The sequence below is a fragment of the Lithobates pipiens genome, unplaced genomic scaffold (genome assembly GCF_037356315.1).
Source record: "Lithobates pipiens isolate NorthernLeopardFrog02 unplaced genomic scaffold, aLitPip1_a1.2 Scaffold_16, whole genome shotgun sequence".
NCBI lineage: Eukaryota > Metazoa > Chordata > Amphibia > Anura > Ranidae > Lithobates > Lithobates pipiens.
Window position 1 is genome coordinate 152,107,935 of NW_027507748.1, and position 21,916 is coordinate 152,129,850.

Here is a 21,916-nt window from a genome sequence, read left to right on the forward strand (position 1 = left end):
ATAGGTAGTGAGGAGTTAAATCAAAAATTTGCACCCTTAGAAATCCTGAAGGTGGTGATTGGTTTTCGGGGTGCCGTGCGCGACTAGACTCCCAAAAAGTCCCACACATGTGGTATCCCCGTACTCGGGAGAAGCAGCAGAATGTATTTTGGGGTGTCATTTCACATATGCCCATAGCATGTGTGAGCAATATATCATTTAGTGACAACTTGGTGCAAAAAAAAAAAAGTTTGTAATATTCCCGCAACTTGTGGCAAAATATAAAATATTCCATGGACTCAACATGCCTCTCAGTAAATAGCTTGGGGTGTCTACTTTCCAAAATGGGGTCATTTTGGGGGGTTTTGTGCTATTTTGGCATTTTTATGGCCTTCGAAACTGTGATAGGTAGTGAGGAGTTAAATCAAAAATTTGCACCCTTACAAATCCTGAAGGTGGTGATTGGTTTTCGGGGTGCCGTGCGCGACTAGACTCCCAAAAAGTCCCACACACGTGGTATCCCCATACTCGGGAGAAGTAGCGGAATATATTTTGGGGTGCAATTCCACATATAACCATGGCATGTGTGAGCAATATATCATTTAGTGACAACTTTTTGTAAAAATTTTTTTTTTTTTTTTTTTTTGTCATTATTCAATCCCTTAGGACAAAAAAAAAAAATATTCAATGGGCTCAACATACCCATCAGCAATTTCCTTGGGGTGTCTACTTTCCAAAATGGGGTCATTTGGGGGGGATTTGTACTGCCCTGCCATTTTAGCACCTCAAGAAATGAGATCGGCAGTCATAAATTAAAAGCTGTGTAAATTCCAGAAAATGTACTCTAGTTTGTAGACGCTATAACTTTTGCGCAAACCAAAAAATATACGCTTATTGACATTTTTTTTACTAAAGACATGTGGCTGAATAAATTTTGCCCTCAATGTATGACTAAAATTTAGTTTATTCGATTTTTCTTATAACAAAAAGAAGAAAATATCTTTTTTTTTCAAAATTTTCGCTCTTTTTCCATTTATATCGCAAAAAAAAAAAATCGCAGAGGCAATCAAATACCATCAAAAGAAAGCTCTATTTGTGGGAAGAAAAGGACGCAAATTTCGTTTGGGTGCAATATTGCATGACCGCGCAATTACCAGTTAAAGCAGCGCAGTGCGAAATTGCAAAAAGACCTCTGGTCCTTAAGGTGTTTATTGGTCCGGAGCTGAAGTGGTTAATTGAACAAGCTGAAGTTAAAAGCTTATTGGCTACCATACACAGCTGCACCAGATCAAAATCTAATCTTGCAGAACTGTCATATTAACGTTGTTGTGCAAAAAGGATGGTGTTTAATAGTGAAGGCATAAGGGTACAAGTGGCATGGCTTGAAGTACTCCAAAAAAGAAGGTTTGTGCCTATTTAGCTTTCCTTCTTCCTTTCCAAGAACACCAAACCACAGCTTTCAGCCTTGCTCCTGGTAAAATTGACTGTTCTGTAGGCTCTAACAGTGTATAAATGATATTCTAGTTCTATATTTTCACCACTGGTCAGCAAGCTGATCGCTCTTCCTTATGTCCTTTACCCCTAACATGTAGTGTTTGTTATCTTATATTCATTGCTCAGCTGACTTTATGAGATCCGTTTAGCTGCCCTCTCCCTCTGCCTACACTCTGCCCAGCCATTCACCCTGAGCACAATGCATTATTAGCTGAGATAATAATATCCTGTGCAGGCTGCAATCTTTCCCTTTATGCTTTGCAAAAATGAAAGCACTCATAAATATGATTAAGTGCTTTCTTGAAATGCTTTGACTGTTTAATTTTTGAAAGACTGATGCAGCTTTGTTCTTAAAATGCAAATGAAACTGTTTTTGTTAAAGTACAGAATAATGATCTGTTTACTTGGGAAGACAAGCGTACAGTATATATTGGTCTTAATGAAATATCCCATTCATATATTTTCTTTTTTATCTTGGCTTCATCCCGAAGTCTAACCTCCATCCAGCTCTCATGCTTAAAGTTGCACATCCAGCTGTATATTTAACTCTTCTCTACCTTTGGCTACTGTTCTATAGAAAAAAACTGCCTGCTATCGAGTGTTGTTCGTTTTTTTTAGCTAAGGTATGTGTTTTTTGATTTTGCATCCAGTAAGGAATGGATAGAACCCATTTTAATGTTTTGTCTGTATCCATTGGGGCAATTTCTCTTTACTTTCTAGACACAAGAGGAAGTGAGACAAATTCTGCCGAAGTTAGTGGAAATATCTTCATGGATAGTTGTCAAAGGAACAGAGCAGGTGCCCCGTTGGAGGATGTCTCCAATATTTTGCAGTCTGCTTTCATTGGACATGATGCACATCATCTACAGTCCTGACCATGCTTTTTATTGAGTCATTCTTTTAAATGTGTAACTTGTACAAGAGCACCGAGGAGATCTTGGTGTGCATCAATGAGATCTTGGTGTGCATCATGGACTCTTGTTGAACATTTTCATTTTGTTACATTTGCATACTTTGATACTTTATAGGGTATAATATTCCAGGTTCCAGGTAAGGCTTGAGTTATTGGCAGGCCATACACAGGGCAAATTTTGTTTCCTGCAACCTCGATTCCTCTATCAACACAGATTTTCTGGCAGTTCTGTAGGCAATTAGTTGACTTAGAACAAACTGGCTTGTGAATATTAAATGCATATCTTGTTTACCTTATACTATATCTAGAGTAAAGGTCCCTTTTAATACTAGTATTGCCTGTGGACTCCCTGCAGCTGATCTTTTCCCCATCACTGACTTACTGTATGATGCATTGGTCTGCATTGTGTCTTTATGTGGTAATCATGGTAGAATCGTAGAAGAGTTTTGCTTCCTCATATCAAGAGCCTCCACCAAGGAACAGCACATTAGTGACATCACTAAATCTGACTCCAAATCTCCTTAGATTAGCAGTCAGAGGCAGCAGTGTCTTAGATCTCACACTGAGGATATACAGCTAGGAGGCTCTAGGCACACTATGTACTGGGAAGTGCACTGCTATTTTTCAAGAGGAATTCACAACACATGTACATTTTTCAATGTACTGTTAGGGGCAATTAACACTTCTAGATGTTCTCTATAGCATAGCACATCTTCACATTTTAAGTTCAGCTCTACTTTACGTATACTATAACATTATTTTAGACAAATAAATAAGTAACTATGACACTACTACATTCCAATTTCTAAAACCGCAATAGAAAAATATTCAGTCTGCTATATTTAAGAACACACATGTGCTTCACACCTATTTTGTCAACACTTTCCTTTAGCACATTCTGTCATCAGCTTGACAGGAGAAAATTCAAATGTATTAAAATGAAAGATGTGTTTTGTTCAGTGAAACACAAACTGCCAAGGAAAGACTATAGCATGCAACTTCCAAATGTACCTTTTCCAAAGCAAAGGAGATGTCTTAGCCATTGTCCAGTTCCAGAAGTCAATATTGAAATGTGGGCTTGACCGTTCAAACTACCTCAAAGGTAGATTTAGTCAATGTAATTTTTTTTTCACTTTGGATAAAGTAGAAAGAGGTTAGATTGAACCACTATTAGCTTTTCAATGCTAAGCAAGCCAATTATTTGATAGTCCACTGCTTAACTGATATCAGGATGTACTGACATCTCAATATGACATCAAGGAGGAATACAAAGAAGATACACATACATTTTAAATTTATTTAAAAACGCGTATCATTTTATTAAAAGATAGATCTTCTAATATATCTAAAAAACAGGGCTGATATCCTTAGTATCTACCCATCTCTATATGCATCATATATCCATATCTATTAGTTTTTAAAAACTTAACACAACAAATATTTTGAAGAGTTTGGCATGGAAAGATGGTTACTTCTCAACTTGTTTTGTAAACCAAAGGTCTTCTTCTTCAAGAGGGTATTTGAAATTAGGTTACTGCTGTAAGTGTAAAACATCTTCTTACTTACGGAATCGTCATTATCCACAGGATCCCAGAAGGCAGGCAATGGTCATTCATGATGTGGGCATCTGAAGCCCATTCCCATTTGCTTCAGGGATTCTGAAGCAAATGGGAATGGGATTCTCGTACCTGCGCAGTAATGACAAGGCAGGGCATGTTATTTACAGGTTGCCATAACAATGTTGGCATCAGCAGAATTTCCCGCCCTGTTGTTATGGCAACTAGGGATGGTCTGGATGTTCGTTTGTTCGGAGAACAAACAAACATTTGGGGCGTTGGCTGTAAATTAGAGCGTCGCAGATCGCAGTGCATTGACGGCTGCTGATTGCTCAAAGCATGCACCTGACCTGCATGTTTTGGCCAATCACAGCACAATCTGCTGTGAGAGTCATGATTGGCCAAAGGAAGGGTGTACAAAAAATTAGGAAAGTAGGGCCAGTGTTATTTTGAAATGCTTATACATACATACATATCAGTGCCAAGTATTCAAACAGCCCATGGAATTGACCTACCTCAAATACTATATGAAAAGTATTTTTGGTATCTGAATTAATTCATAGATAAAACTTATCCTTATCCTTCAAATGCATGAGATTGGCCACAGCCCTTGAGGGATATATTAATCGATATTCAATTTCACATGATGAAATCACAGAGTGTCCTATAAGAATGAGTAGATATTGAGGATGTGTTTTATTATTAGCCACAATAAAATCAGGCTTGCTTTTTAGATGATTTATGATTTATTTTTGAAAAATATCATATAACTGCAATTTACAACATAGGTTCTGTAGGTTTTTCTTAAGTTGAATTTGTATGTAAGTCGGTTTTTATTTAGGTGTAACTTAACCCCTTCACGCCGATGTAATGCAAATATGCAGCCTTTGGCTTCAAGGGGCTGTAGCAGGGTGATGCCTGCAGCTGACGGTTGGTTTTCTTTAACAATAAACAATGTGGCTAATACGGGTTATTACAACCGCAGGGAGGCCCAAATGACCAGCAGGAATGTCTGTCAGCTGGCCCGAGACTTGTAAACACCCGTAATCATCATGACATCACTTCCGATTTATTAGTTAGTTGGTATTGCTGGCTGTGTGCTCATTATAAAGCCCCAATCTCTACTGGTGACCATTATCAATTTATCAATGGGACTGCACATTTTTGAAAATGCCAATATTTGAGTTGGTACTGGAACATAAATAGAAGGGAAATCTTTCAATATGAACATGTGTCAGAAAAAAAATCTGATGGGGGGGGGTTCTGTCTTACCTAGTTCTCTGCTCTATCCAACATTAAAACATATTTTTCCTAAGGGTAACCTGAACTGAAAGAAATATGGGGACTGCTATTGTTGACCTCTTCTGAAAATAAGACCTAACACATGTTTGGGAGCAAAAATTTATATAAGACACTGTCTTATTTTTGGGGAAACAGGGTATGTGGAGAGTAGGTACTGACAGCTAATGCGCACTACCGGAATGACAGAAGTGATGCTGCTGTCACTCCTGCCATTCAGAACACAGCACGGTTCAGGGCTGCAATAGCTTTTGAGGGGAAGTTTGTGCTCTCTTCCCTCTAGCAGCAGTGTAATGTAGGTGGGAGAGAAGGCAGGACAGCGCTGTGCTGAGAACATAGGGCTCAATTTACTAAGAGTTATTTTACTCCTAAAGTCTGACATAAAAAACAAAAAAATCTGAGATAAAATAACTCATAGCTCCTCTCAAATATTTTTTTACAGTTTATTAAAAAAAAGCTGCTAAAATAAAGCATGAGTTATTTCATCAAAATGTATGGCATTTTATCTTATGACGTGATATTGAGTGGGATGGATACAGTGGAGAAGGATTAGAAGCCCTGTCAGTTTTTATTGTTAAGAGGTAAAATGGTTAAACCGCAGAAATATGCCAATGCACAAGTCTGTGTGCTCCCTGCAGCCTATGTATTAATACAAAAGAAAAAAAAGTGACTGGAAGACCAGTCAAAAGAAAGCTGCTTTCCTAAACCACACAAAGATCATTCCCTCCCACAAAATTCTAGATTCTAGAATCCTAGCAGATAGATTAGCCAGAGTTGTTTTATCTTTGATTCATACCGACCAAACCGGCTTTATCCCTGGCAGACAAATAATAGATAACATCAGATAGGTCTCAAATATAATCCAAGATGCTAATATACATTCTCGCCAAATTTGCCTATTAAGCCTTGACAGACACAAGGCATTTGATAGTGTAAATCGGACATACTTAAACCACCTATTCCCTACATTTGGAATATCAGATACATTTATACATGGATTTGATGCCCTATATCATACCCCCTAAACTAGAATCAAAATACCAGGTAACAATTCAGAATCTTTTCCACTTAGTGGAGGCACCATAACAGGGCTACCCATTACCCCCCTTACTCTTCAATTAGTCATTAATCAATAAGAACTAACATCAACATGAAAGGTTACACCAAGGGTCCTAAGGAATTCTAAAATGAGTTTATATGCAGATGGATGACGCACTCCTATTTTTAACTGACCCACTTATCACTCTACCTAATCTGTTGGCAGAACTCCATAAATATCATAAACTCTCTGGTTTAGGTATAAATTTAAACAAATGCTCTGCTTTTCCTATTAACATCACTCCTAGCATGACATCCAACTTACAAGAAAAATTTCCCTTCATATAGTGCCCCCATTCTTTTAGGTACCTTGGAGTCAATTTTACCGCTTCCTATAACACTCTTTACAAATCGAACAACCCACCCCTCTTTTCACAGATTAGCTCACTATTGAAATTATGGTCCTCCTACCATATTTCATTCCTTGGTAGAATTTGCGCTTTCAAAATGACAATACTCGCAAAACTTCTATTCTTCTTCAGAGCACTCCCAGTTAACATCTCCAAAACCAGATTAGATGTACTTCAAAGGGAAATTAATAAATTCATATGGTCAGATAAAAAAAACCCAGATTCAGCTACTCCCTAATGCATAGATCACAAATCAAAGGCGGTCTGGGACTCCCAAACATCTGGCAATACTTTTTAGTGGCCAGATTCTCACAGCTAGCACAATGGTCTGGCCATATGGATTTTATATCCTTTGAATATATCTCGATCCTACCATTATTTATTCCTTGTCTCTTGTGGTCGGACAAGAACTCCCACCGTAATATCCTAAAACAAAATGTAATAGTTGCACACTCCTTCCAACTATGGCTTAAACACAAAAATACTTTTAAACTGTCCCCAGAAGTCCCCCTCTTATTTTGTGCATTACATAGCCCTGGCCAAGGTGTTCATTGTCCCAACAGTTGCTGGGTTTTAATGAAGTTCTCCTTCAAGGAAGGCTCAGACAGAGTCCGGGCGGATAATCTGGCCGTGTGTGTGCTAGTCCGCCGGACTTTTGAAATGAACGGACTTTCCCGCACACAGAGAAAAGTCCGTTCATTTTGAACGCGGCTCCAGGTAGACGGGTCTAGCGCAGGAGGTCAATGTCGCCGCCTTCGGAGGCGAGATTGACACGTTGCTGGCCCCGTCACCTGGTATGGACTTAAAGGGGAAGCCCTACGCCGAAAAAATGCTGTGGGGGTCCCCCCAAGGTCCATATAAGACCCTTATCCGAGCACGCAGCCCAGCCGGTCAGGAAAGGGGGTGGGGACGAGGGAGCAGCCACCCCTGCTGAGCTGTACCAGGCCACATGCCCTCAACATGGGGGGGTGCTTTGGGCCACCCACCCCAAAGCACCTTGTCCCCATGTTGATGAGGACAAGGGCCTCTTCCTGACAACCCTGGGCGTTGGTTGTCGGGGTCTGCGGGCAGGGAGTTTATCAGAATCCGGGAGCCCCTTTAATAAGGGGGCCCCCAGATACAGGCCCCCCATCCTATGTGAATGAGTATGGGGTACAATGTACCCCTACCCATTCACCTGTGAAAAAAATGTAAATAAAACACAACACAAGGTTTCAAAATCATTTATTGCACAGCTCATTCGGGAAGTCCGGCGGACCTCCGCTTCAAAGTCTGACTGTTTGTATGCCGGGTTAAGTCCGCCAGACAGTCTGATCGTGTGTAAGCAGCATTAGTCCTGTGACAAAAGTAATACAATGTGAGTGAAAAGCATGCCATCTTTTCTTCTGCTTCCCTGTGTCCACTGATACCAGCTCCACTTGCATGCAGAAAATGCTAGCCCACCTGGCTACCACCAGCCATGCTTGGCTGATCTTCCTCCCTGGCACGGGGGTAACCGAACCGTCACAGAAGAGGGAGGAATCACACTAGGCGAATGTATTCATGTGAATCTGCTTGACTGTAAACATCAGGGAAAGTAGATAAATACTTCTTACCAACTCTGTTGGACTCACACAGTCGTATGACAGTTGAGTCTGAAAAGGCTTGAGGTCACAATCTGGGACCAAGGAGTATAAGGAGGGAGGTCTGTTGAGCTGATGAAGGAACTCCAAACGGCTGTATGCCCGATAGTATATTTCTCAGATGGAACGTCAAGGTTGTTTGTAGTCCAGCTCAGACGCGGCCCGTTGCACTGATACTCCAATCTCCCCCGAATGGGGAGGAGGATATTTGGGGGTTTAGACCAAAGAAACGGAAAAAAAGGAAAAGAAAAAAGGGCTCCACATGGTGCGGGTCAAACGGTATAAAAATGGTAATTTATTAAAGTCAAAAGGTTATTAATGACTTTGTGATCACAAAATAGAGTAAAATGAAATTAAAAGCAATGTAGGGTGCCAACAGCTAGCCCAACGTGTTTCGACACATATGTCTTCGACAGGGGCATGCCTACATTGCTTTTAATTTCATTTTACTCTATTTTGTGATCACAAAGTCATTAATAACCTTTTGACTTTAATAAATTACCATTTTTATACCGTTTGACCTGCACCATGTGGAGCCCTTTTTTCTTTTCCTTTTTTTCCGTTTCTTTGGTCTAAACCCCCAAATATCCTCCTCCCCATTCGGGGGAGATTGGAGTATCAGTGCAACGGGCCGCGTCTGAGCTGGACTACAAACAACCTTGACGTTCCATCTGAGAAATATACTATCGGGCATACAGCCGTTTGGAGTTCCTTCATCAGCTCAACAGACCTCCCTCCTTATACTCCTTGGTCCCAGATTGTGACCTCAAGCCTTTTCAGACTCAACTGTCATACGACTGTGTGAGTCCAACAGAGTTGGTAAGAAGTATTTATCTACTTTCCCTGATGTTTACAGTCAAGCAGATTCACATGAATACATTCGCCTAGTGTGATTCCTCCCTCTTCTGTGACGGTTCGGTTACCCCCGTGCCAGCTACATTGTGGAATGTGTGCCCAATTTTGGACTTTTTTTCTCTAGGCATCTATATCATTTATATGATCTCTGTTATATGATTATCCTTATAATTTATGTTGACTACATCTATTACCATTGAAGCGCTACACTATTTTTATTACTTTATTTGCTGAACTTTGTTTGTTTTTGGTGTTGGCTGCTGTTTTGGCTGTTGAGGCCTTTACTTTATATATATCTAACTATAGCGCAGTGTTTTCCCCCTAATTGTGATCTTCCTCCCTAACTGACTTTCTGCCCCAGGCCTGCTCGACTGGCACACACACATGGAGACCTCTCAGGGCAAGGTTAGATAAAGACTTGGCACTACGCGGCCTTCAAGAGAGAACTGTTATAGACATTAGTCTCTTCCCTTGTCTGTCCTTGCACTGTGCTGATCTACTCACTGTCTCACCTTTCTCCTTCCCGCTGCCTTTCCGGAATTAATCCCTCCACTGTCGCCTGTGTTAGGATCTTTCCAGGCCAGCTTTCCTGAGCACCTGGCCCAGGGTAAACCCACCCCCCCACTGGTGAGGGGTCCCTCAAGGGCCGACGGCCTCTCCTCAGCACTGCTTCTCCATCTTCCACCCGACTCCCCTTTCTGAAATTGCCCATGCCTATTTATGGGGTTGTCTCAGATTCTTGCCAGCCCACATCTGGGGATTGGGTAAGGTCCCATAAATATTCATGGCAGCTCTTCCTAACCCCCGTTCTCTAATTCTAGAAGGTTCTCCAACCTTCCAGAAATCCAGGGGGGAGGCACCAGAGAGCTCCCAGGATGAGTCATTCGGCCCTGACCTCTAGTAACCCTGGCCTAATTGAGTGACTCAGGTTATTCCTGGCCAGAATATGATTTTACCTACTCTCAACTCTAGTAGCACACAATAGAGGGTGCTACATAAAGTAGAATGTGGAAGGGTCATAACCTGTAAGCATCGTGTTGCTGTCTCTGTAGTCATGGAGGGGATATTTTCACTTACTATGTGGTAACCAGGGCAGAAAGTGAAGTAGACCTACCTTAAACCCTAGAAAGATAAAAATGATAAACTGCCAGAGGATAAAACCCTTCCCCAAAAACTAAAAATACATTTAAGCTGGAGTGAGGTTTTACCATTTTATTACTGACAAAATATGCTTACTTTTTTATAAATGACCTTAGTGATGGTTTACTAATTTTCTATCCTTTTTAGCATTTGAAGAGTGCTATAGGTGGCTTTATTTGCTAGAATATGATTCAAAGTTAAATGAAAAAGCCAAAAGGAATATAGTTTTTCTTGAAGGCTATCCATTGTAGTCAATTTTGTTTTGTCTCCTCCAGCATAATGCAGTGTCATTGAAAATGTATCATTAGCTTTGTGTCCTCCAAATGTTCCAGCAGCCTGTAACATAGGTATGCAGATACAGTACTTTGTTCTGCGGAGATGTGAGTCATAGCATGGATTGCTTTAATATGTCAGTCTCAAAGCAAGTACATTGCAACGATTATGTCAAGGGTACATAGTCTATTCACTGTTGTGTTTGAATTACGCAGCAACATATCTGTCAATTTAAAAGAATTGAGTTTCTTAACAACATGTTGCATTATATAAATTAGATATATAAAGCACAGAAAGTATATGTAGCCCTACCCGAGCAGGAGCCGCTGGTTACTGGTTCCTCTTAATCCTGTACAGCCAGGCAACACGAATTTGAAACTTGCATCCAGACACAAGATATCACTCCATGGGCTTGTTTTTCTTGTTTTATTAGGGAATACAACTTGAATACGGTATAGGGATTATGGGATTCCGCAATTGACTTGAAGAACAACAGATTAGGACAAACTTTCTTCTTTATGTACAAAAAGAGATGAAGATCCTGGACTGTACTCCCTCAGGAATCAGGGCAGTCTCTATGGATCAGTGACAAAGTTCTTTACAAACTAGGAGCTCTCAGTCCCCTTTAGTGAAAAAGCACAAAGTACCAAACTGTATGCAGGAGTACAGTGTCTCCTCGGTATAACATCACACAGTCCTGATGCTTGTAGATACTACCAGCTTTCCTGGTTGCTCGACTACTGGCCCACCTGGCTGCTTCTGAATGCCCCTCCAAGACAAGGGATTGGGATTTGGCACAATAATGTCCCCGGAAATTATGCTACATCTGGAAGTCTCTCCTCTTGTATGCCCCTGGGTGTACTGGGGAACTTTCACTGTGCTTTGCTCCCCGCTGCACTGGGCAAGAATCCTGTCCAGGCCTCCAACTGATCAGATGTTCAAATGCCAGCCTTGTATGTCTTCTACACAAGACCCAGAAGTAATGGAGATCCCTCTCTTAGGCTTCCTCTCCTTCTAGCATGGAGACAGAGCCCCCAGACCAGGGGTTCCCCTCCCAGGCCACACAACAGCTACCTCAGCACTCCATCTTCCACCTGACACCCCCGCTGCTCAGGCTCCACCATATTTAAAGGCTGACACAGCCCCCTGGCCAGATTCCCTCAAGAATTCAGGTCAGGACCTCCTACCCTCTGCCCACTAACTTCCAAGCTTTTAGGACCAGGGGGAGGCACCAGAGAGTTGCCCTGAAGAGCCCTTCAGCATGACCTGGAGTAAACTGACCAAATTACAGACTCACACAGCTACCATGAGTCAACAAAATACATTTACCTACACTAGTTAAAGAGGAACTATGCGTTAGAATACATTCTTCATGTATTTTTGTACAGTAACTAGAGATATATTCTTCAGCCAGTAGATAGCTGTTTTTACACATTTTTAGCTGCATCTATGACTATACATGCAAGATACAGCAACAGAAAGAAGACCGCAAAAGAATAAAAGAAAATGGCAAGAAACACAGCTGCAACAAAGCTTTCATTTGCTGACAAACCCAGAACTACCAGTCTTAGAAATTCAAGATCAAAAATGCTGCTAAGAGAAGGTACAAGGCAATGTATAAATGAAGTCAAGAAAGAACAACCTTCAGATGAGTGGATAGAGAAAGATCAAAAAGTTGAGAGCACAATTTCTCTTACATAGATGTATGATTTATCATCCTCTATGCTAAGTGTGGAACTGCTAAAGAAATGTGGGAAGCTATACCAAACCAAGTTGATGAAAGGCCAGGATATGCAGGATTACATAAAGTACACATTGGAAATGGTTGAATGCCTGAGAGACATAAGAAAATAAATAAAATAATTTTTAACAGATATTTTTATGTCGCAGCACTATTACTCAGGGGCTTACCAGAAAGCTATGAAACGCTTGTCACAGCACTTGATGCACGTCCAGATAATGAACCGACATTTGAATATGTTAAGGGAAAGCTTCTGGATGAATATATGCATAAAACAGAAAGCATTAAGAGTGACGGTGCTTCTGTCGCAGAGTCTGCTTTAAAGTCAAAAATAGTGGGGGGGGGGGGCAGTAACATGCAACAAGAAACACGTGATTTTTTTATGTGCATGAAACAAGGTCATTTAAAAGCAGATTGCAAAACCTGGAACGCTAGAATGCAAAAACAAACAAAATTACAAAAGGCCAAATGTGTGAAGGAAGAAACTTATTTTGCTTCATGCAATAAATATATTTTTCAATCCAAACGTTGCACCTCATCTTTGCAGACATGGTATGTTGATGTAGGAGCTGCGAGTCACATGACAAAGAAATATTCACCTTGACCACAGTAAAACAGAAAAAAATCATCACAGCAAATGGGCAAATAATGGAATCAGAAGGATTGTCACCAGAAAGATACCTGTGAAAAATGTCCTGTATGTTCCTGCTCTTGAAAATAATCTTTTGTCAGTGAAGAAGCTCACAAAACAAGGCAATGTAGTGACCTTGACAGTTGTGCAATCACAAAAGGGGATATCTTACTTGCAAAAGCAAAAATTACAGATGAAACTTCGGGGTGTTCAAAATTTCATGAGCTAACACAAACGGTTCAAAATGGGGGAAATTTCACGTCAAGGTCATATGAAGATAAGTAACAGAAATTAACACTGACAATTCAAATATTGTAAAAGAAGAAACGAGGCTACAAGAGGCATCAATCAGGAAATTCACCAGAAGCAATAAATACATCCCAGGGAAATGCATGTCCTATGTTGCTTGCGTAGCATTAAAAACAGAGCCATATTTATGGGATGAAATGAAAAGACTTCCAACCTACAAGAAACAAAAATGGATCAGAGCTGCTGATGAAGAGATGACTTCTCTTAGTAAACTGAAAGAGATTTATAGAACTGAGATTGAAAATGTGACTAATGTAAGTAGTTGTTGAGTGAAGGTCTTGGAACAGATTGTTCATGTGTTTTTGTACAACTACAAATATATTCTTTAGCCAGTAGATGGCTGTGTTTATAAGTTTTGAGCTGCATCTATGACTATACTCTATGTCTTCTTCCTGAATAAAGTTTCCCTTTTCCTGTCTTCAGTTAAGCAGCAAAGCCCAGGTGGACAGAGCACTGTCTATCTGTTCTGTAGGCCTTTACACAGAATGTCTAACACTATGCTCTGGAAGGTGTGCCCAAAAAAGGCAGGCAGAGGGCAAAGGACAAGTCACAGTTTTTGTCCAGATGAGGTCCAGACGAAGCTACGCAATCGTACGGCGAAATGTGTTGACGTCATCAACGCCTGAGATGCCGCTTGTAGCATCCCCTGCAAGTGTTGGCAAGCTGTCAGAGAAGGATGTGCTTATCACACACTGGAGAGAGATAGATATTAGTCACCGGCCCTGCCGGACTGCCAGGACTGCTATTGCCTAGCATATGGATCACAGTCCCAGCGGACTTCATCTCAGCGGGACCTTACAAGTGGGGACTTTAGAGAGAGAGATGGGTTGGAACTTCACCTGGACAGTGGTAAAATGCCATTGTCATTGAGAGACAGATACACCCTGTCCCAGCCACGATCTCCCTCCTTCTCCCACCCATGTCAGCAACAACTACATGTGTATTACTCTGCTGCACTCACTGACAGGGGTATATCCCCTGTATTAGACCGTATCCAACAGGCTTTCGGGATAGACTCTTTGTTTACCAGCACGACGGGAACACCTATATCTGTTGACATCGTGCAGCCAGTGGAACGTTGATGCTAATATCAGAGAGAGTATTTCTATATCTGGTACACCAGTGACATTTCCTTCATTGCAAACCCGTACACAATGGGAATACCCTCATGTAGGATGGGAAACTGAACTTTTTTCCCAACAGATCCACAAATGTGCCCTGCAGGGCATCGAGCAAAATAGCAATACAGTGATCCCTTAGCAATTAGCTACCTCTCCTCAAAGCTTATGCCTCCAAGGGAGCTAACACACAGGAGCAATACTTACAGTATAAACACAGGACACCTTCTCACAATAGCAGAAGTTCCCAGAATTAGCAGAAGTCTGTCTCCTACATTATAGACCATGTTATCCTCATCCAAGCTATGCTTTGTTTAACCAGGGATTGCAGACGGCATGGCAACAGTCTACAAAGCTCGTACAATGTTCCATTATTCTGATACAGTGGAATTATAGATCATAGATTTCTTGAGTGATATTGTTGATAAATATTACTGTTCCAGTATAAGTAATCCGAAAAACATTCTCGGTGTCCATTAAATAGCTGTCCATTTTCTCAATCACCCTGTGCCCCTAATAGACAAAGGGTAACTTAGCCATAGGAGGTGCATGCGTAGCTGGAACAAGGGTTTCCCAACCTCTCCAAGGGATTTTGGGTTCCACAGCCCCCCCGCCCAAAGTGACTCCCATCATGTCTCTCGCCTTTTGGCAGCAGATTAACACAGGAGGAGACCCCAGATGGGTTGTCTCCAAACTTAGTCCGTAGTTCCAGTCCCCCAATGCCTGTACCCATACAGTACCCCAAAAAAATTGTTCCAAGCAAAGCATTGCTCACCAGCCAACCACTGCCTCTATCGTAGAACATACCCACTGCTGGGGGAAAGTGCATGTTTGCCCTTTTTCCTGGAGTCCTTTCAACCACTGAAGAGAAGACAGGGTGGCTGAGCTCACTCCATCATGCTGTTGGGGATCTGGGCTGAGTGCCCAGCATCCCTGGGGTATACAGCTGGAGACCGCAGTCCCATCCACCCACAACAGATCCAGCTGCAGTTGTGAGGTGCAGATTGAATTCTCTCCCTGGATCTCCTGCAGAGTGTGATTGTTGTTGGCTCCGGCCAACTGCTGGGAGGGAAGACAGTTTCCTCCACTCTGGCTGACTGTTGGGAAGGGAAGACGACAACCTCCTCTCCCTGGGCCTCCAGAACTGCCGCAGGTGTAGGGTCTTGGACCCTCTGTCCAGTTGCCAGAGCTTCAGCTTGGTTGGTGTCATCATTCTGCGGCACCGTCTGCTGCTGAGACACCCTTATTATGGTACTGTCTCCCAGGTGCATGAATCCTTGTTGGGGAGGGGGAATGACTGCGCCCCCTCCCTGCATCTCTGCAATAATTTTTGCAGCTGCTGACTTTTAATAAACAAAAAAAAGCCTGGAACTCTCTGGAATTGCTAAAAGTCCAGGGCATGGGCTGGGGGCCCTTGGGCCCAGTGCCAACACTTTGGCAGGTGACTCATCATTGATAACATCCTCTGATGAAAAGTCAATCAAATACACTTCAGCAGAGATTTTGGGACTGTCAGCTGGTACTTCTGGATAGTCACAGGTGAAGGGAGCCCAGCCCTGGTGCCCAACAGAGTCTAGCAGCCGTCTGTAGACAATCTCCCCCATTGTCTGCTCAGGAAATTGTGTGAGAAAGTTCCTCTTGATTCTATGATATAGGCGGAGCAAGGAGAAGACTCACTCTCACATACACTGATCTCCTGGCTCTGGCTGTCACTGTAGCACGGAGTGCAGACTCAGTGAAAGTGCTGTGGCTGTGCGGGACAGCGCTGTGTCAGGCAGCCTGCGACACTCTCATGGTAGGGCCGGCCATGGACTCGGGGCTATGGACCCCAGATTCTGGGCTCCAGCCTCAATAGCCACCCCCTAGTGATGCCACTGCTTCTCACAGTTTCTCAATCAGATCCCCCCACCCTGTGGCTTCTTGCAAACTTCAAACGGGACTTCTTTTGGCTATCTTTTAACAATGGCTTTCTTATTGGCACTCTTCCATAAAGGCCAGATTTGTGAAGTGCACGTCTAATAGTTGTCCTGTGGACAGATTCTCCCACCTGAGCTGTGGATCTCTGCAGCTCCTCCAGAGTTACCATGGGCCTCTTGGCTGCTTCTTTGATTAATGCTCTCCTTGCCTGGCCTGTCAGTTTAGGTGGACGGCCATGTCTTAGTAGGTTTGCAGTTGTGCCATAGCTCTTTCCATCTTTGGATGATGGATTGTGAGATGGACAGTGCTCCATGAGATGTTCAAAACTTGGGATCATTTTTTTACATCTAACCCTACTTTAAACTTCTTCACAGCTTTATCCCTAAACCGTCTGGTGTGTTCCTTTGCCTTCATGATGCTATTCACTAAGGTTCTCTAATAAACCTCTGAGGGTTTCACAGAGCAGCTGCATTTATACTGAGATTAAATTACACACAGGTGGACTCTATTTACTAATTAGGTGACTTCTGAAGGCCATTGGTTCCACTAGATTTTAGTTAGGGGTACCAGAGTAAAGGGGGCCAAATACAAATGCACGCCATACTTTTCAGATATTTATTTGTAAAAAAAAAAATGGAAAACCATTTATCATTTTCCTTCCACAATTATGCGCCACTTTGTGTTGGTCTATCACATAAAATGTTAATAAAATACATTTACCTTTTTGGTTGTAACATGACAAATTGTGGAAAAGTTCAAGGAGTATGAATGCTTTTTCAAGCTACTGTATTTCCCTCACTTAATATACCATGTCAACCACCACATTCATTACTTTGAACCCTGTTACTTTAGAGGAGGCTGCTAAACCACCTGCCCCTGGACTCTGTTCTCTCACAAATGTTTTGATCACCCTCTTTCTCTATTCTACCTTCAGTATTGTTTCTTCAATCTCTCCCTCTTTACTGGCAACTTCCCATCACCTCTTAAACGTGCACTGGTCACGCCAATACTAAAGCCAGGTACACACAGGGCGAATGTCGGGAGACCATGGCCAGTGAAAAAAAAAAACGCCATTAGGCTTGTGTGTATGTCTGTCTGTCGGACATGCATGCTGGAAAACCAGCATCCGACCGACTCCCGATCAGTGCTCTCAGCCAATGGGAGAGTGCCGATTGGGTTGTTCTTGCGAGGGGGGGCTGTCCCCCTGTCAGAACACAATATCTCAGCAGGTGAGATCCCTGAACTAACCTCGCATGGTTAGTACAGAGGCTCGTACCTGCGGGGTTGAACGAAAATAAACTAATAGTGTGCACCCAGCTTTAGGAAGCCCTCTCTGGACCCCACCAGTCTGAACAACTTAAATACCATTTTCCTGCTCCCAGCTTACAGTCTGGCTTTCAAAACAAAACAAAAAACTTCACAGACTGCCCTTGTAATACTTGCTAAGACTTTATCAAGTAATTTTTATTTTATTTCATTTACAATTTACAACAAAGCTCAAAACGCACAGCGCATTCCCACCAAACAACAAACATCTTCCGGATTGTACCTTGACTGTTACTTAAAACCTCTTATCACATTAAACTTAATGATTTACATAAGGTTAATGGTAATTTAAATCTAACCATTATATTCCATCTGATTACTATACATTAACAACATATATATGCATATTCAGTTACCCACCTTCAAAGATCTATCTCATTGTTAACTTTCCTCAACATCTAAGTATGTTCAACTGATTACTCAACTAAGTTAGAAACTAACCACCAGGACCACATTTTCAAAAACTTTTTAGGGCCTCTCCTATGTTTATTTATCCCATTTTAGATTAAGATTAATCACTTCAGACCGTTGTGCTATTGTTGGCAGAGAGTTTGATATCCATTTTCGTGATATAAGTTTACGGCTATATACAGTACATAGATCTTAACCACATCACATGCATTTCAACTGGGAGAGTGTCTTCCATTACAATCCCTAGCAATGCTATTTTTGGGTTAGAGTGTACCTGTGTAGAACATAGAGTACTTAAATTATCAAATACACACTCCCAGTAGCGATGCAATTTGGGACATCGTCACAGCATATGTATAAGTGTACCCGTATCATTAGTACACCTTGGGCAATTTGATGTAGTTGCTTTATCCCAAGAATATAACTTTAAGGGAGTATAATAGTGAGATCTATGAATAATAAATAGTTGGGTCAGACACTGTGAGGAGGATAAGGATACTCCAAATAAATTATTCAAAGCTTGCTCCCATTCCTCATCACTAAGAATCTTCAAATCCCTACGCCATCGTCCAAGACTAACATCTTGTATTTTAGTTCCAACTGCCCTTTGTAAGGAAGAGTATATATCCCCAATAAGTCCCTGTTTAGAGTGTCTTATAGTTAGTACCATTGCTAAAATTGAAGATGGAGTATATTTTAATAGAAAAGTCATGGTCTGACTCTGAAGAGCATGTCATAACTGTAAATATTGAAAAATAAATTATTAGACATTATGATATTTCTCTGCCAATTTATCAAATGGTTGTAGAACCTCGTTATCTAAAAGTTGATGAAGTAACACAATACCAGCTCCTTTCCGTGAGCCAAAATTTTCAACTTTCGCTACCTCAGGTAGTTGCAAATTCTTCCATATGGGCATATATTGGGTATATCCCTCATGAAAAGTTTCTTGTTGGACAGTAGTCCAAATTTTATGAATTAAAGCTACTAATAGATGCACTGGTGGATCCATTGGCAGTTGGAAATATATAATTTGCTGTATGGGGTCCTCTCGATTTATATCACTCCAACCATATAATTGCTGAAGTTGTGATGTCAGATAATACAGTCTGGCATTAGGAAAAGCTAAACCTCCTTCATACTCAGGCAACTGTAGAGTTCCCAGTCTAATCCGAGGGTGTTTATATCTCCAAATAAGATCTCTAAACAAAGTTTCTACTTGTCTAAAAAAATATTGGGATATAAAGCTCAATGGCTGAGAATGTCATAAAGAAGCCTCTGGCATGGGAATGCACACAAGATGATGGTGGGTTCAAATCTCAAGCAGGTGGGTTGTTGTTCTGGCAGGAGAAAAAGCAGGGTAGGAATTTCGCTCTTGGCGCCATTACTAGCCATTCACAAGCACCCTAACAATCTTCTCTTATACTCGCCTCCAGGACTTCTACAGAGGCTCTCCAATACTGTGGAAATCCCTACCCCACTCTTCCCGGCTATCCCTACTCTATCCACCTGTAGGCAATCCCTAAAAACTCAACTCTATCAACTATCCTCTATCAACCTCACAGCTATTAACTTTTAAATCATTGCCTCTCCCTTTTAGATTGTAAGAATATTGATGTCATGAACATAAGCCTTTGAATGTGATCATAAGCCAGGGGAGCAGTACTTTTGGGGGGGGGGGGGGGGTGGGGTGTGGAAATGCTTTGCCATTGCCTTAATTGCTTCCACTAGAAAGCCAACAGCCAGCTTGACAAGTCTAAACACAGTCCCAGCTGCTGTAGCAGCTAGGAGTGTATTCAAAAGCCCTTGCTACCAGCCATGGTTTATAAATGGAGCTGGTAGACCACTGGTCATCTTGCCTCAACAGACTCAGCGCTAGCTCCCTCCCACTGCCAGGCATATGGGCTGTTGTGGCTATTGTTTCGCTACTGCTTTTAGTCATTTTGTGCAGGTGTGATTGCCAGGTGCAAATTGTTAGCCATATAATGCAGTAGTTTTGAGTGAACATACTAAGTATTTTTGTAAAAAGTTGTTTTTTTTTGCTACTGTATTATGCTGGTTTGTCATGATAAAACTCTCTTACAGCAAACACAGGATTCAGAAAAGCACAAACCAGCTGTGCATACCCATCAGGGGCTTGCAGAGAACTCCTGTTCTTTATGGAAGTGAAATTATGAGGAGAGCACTCTCTGTGCTATTCCAATCTGTGTGATATCTGTAATCTAGAACAGGTGATATTCAGAATATAAATGAGTATGGCCTAGAGATTAGAAGTGTTCTGAATACCAAGACATGATATTATAAAATACTGTGCGGAGGCCTGTTCCTGTAAAGCTATGAGAAACAGATTTTACATGTTAAAAAGGAATTAAACCCTGATAGGTTTTACTTCCTCCCTTTCCCCCTGCAAAGTAAAATCATAATGGGCTAGTATGCATTGCATACTAGCCCAATTTATGGCACTTACCTGCAAAAACGAAGTTTGCGCTGTCCCCGCTGGTGGCAGCATCCATCTTTGCCCCCTCTTCCTTCCAGTCACTCTGGCTCTGTGACTGCCCAGATGTCACTCCTGCACATGCACGTGGGAGCTGTCAGTCACGGCACTTGCTAGTGAAGAAACAGAGGGGATCATCGGCGCAGTGTACAGCAATTATCTCCTAAACGGCACATGTTTAGAAGATATTTACAGTACCTATAGGTAAGCCTGATTATAAGCTTACCTATAGGTACAAGTGACACAGAGAGGTTTACAACCACTTTAATACAACCAGGTGCACTTTCTGAAGCCGAGGCCTAAGGAGAATAATTTGTCTCCATCAATATTCTGTGCACATTCTTTGACTTTTTCTGTTCTTACACAGACACATTGAAGACAATTCATAAAAGGGTACTTCCAGAACAGTGATTCTCAACTAGGGTTCCTCCAGAGGTTGCTAGGGGTTCCTTCGACATTGGGATATTTCTGCCTCTCAGATAGGTTCCCACTGTCACCTTTGATCTTTTTAACTATCAGTAAGTAGGTAATTCTTCCCAATGACCACACGTGTAAGGACCATTCTTCCCACTGACCATCACACTAATGTATCACGAGTTGTAGATTTCTAATTTTTAGCAGGGGTTCCATGAGACTGGAGAACTATTTCAAGGGTTCCTCTGTGATGAAAAGGTTGAGAAAGACTGTTCCAGAATGTTCAAAATAACAAAAGGACACTTTGACTTCCATCCTTTTGGAATATACAAAATTGGACACTGCAGTTGAAATTTTGACTTGACTAAACAAGAAATATAATTGTAAAACGTTACTAATCTGATTTTCCCCTGTGAACGACAATATTTCCAAAATGCTATAGGGCAATTAGTGGAATACAAATAGGGCGGCCTTATGAGTAAAGTCAGTATGGAAGACCTTAAAGGGGTTGTAAAGGTTGGTTTAAATAAAAAAATAAAATAATAAAAAACATGTTATACTTACCGCCTCTGTGCAAGAGTTTTGCACAGAGCGGCCCCAATCCTCCTTTTCTGGGGTCCCTCAGCATGGAATGCATTAAGGTGAAAAATCTTGAGGGTTTACAACCCCTTTAACATGTTACCCTCCTCTTATAAAATCTTAATCTAAGCCTTTGTTAATAATGTTCTTTAACAAATGGACATAGATTCCATATTAATAATTATGCTACCAAAATTAGTATGTGATGTAAATTACCTCCACCATTGCTCCTGTTTCTTCTTTTTGGAGACTGTCATTTTGTTAAAGCCCAGAGCAGGCACTTCCTTATTGGAAATGCTCCCCCTCTCCTTAGTCTCAAAAACTATATGTACATTTTCAGCCTTGATTGTATGTCTTGGCTTAATTAGAGAGGAATGCTGACAGAAGCTTTACAGTG

The 21,916-nt window shown here is 41.5% G+C and overlaps 1 long non-coding RNA gene across 1 annotated transcript in view; it reads right to left on the bottom strand.

The window, feature by feature from the left end:
- LOC143984281 (uncharacterized) overlaps positions 1 to 21,916 on the bottom strand; it is a 35,705-nt gene extending 13,789 nt beyond the window's left edge. The window contains exons 1-2 of the long non-coding RNA XR_013274767.1: positions 21,736 to 21,916; positions 20,500 to 20,639 (exon numbers count right to left, since the gene is read on the bottom strand). This is a non-coding gene — a long non-coding RNA (uncharacterized LOC143984281). The remainder of the gene's footprint in view (positions 1 to 20,499; positions 20,640 to 21,735) is intronic.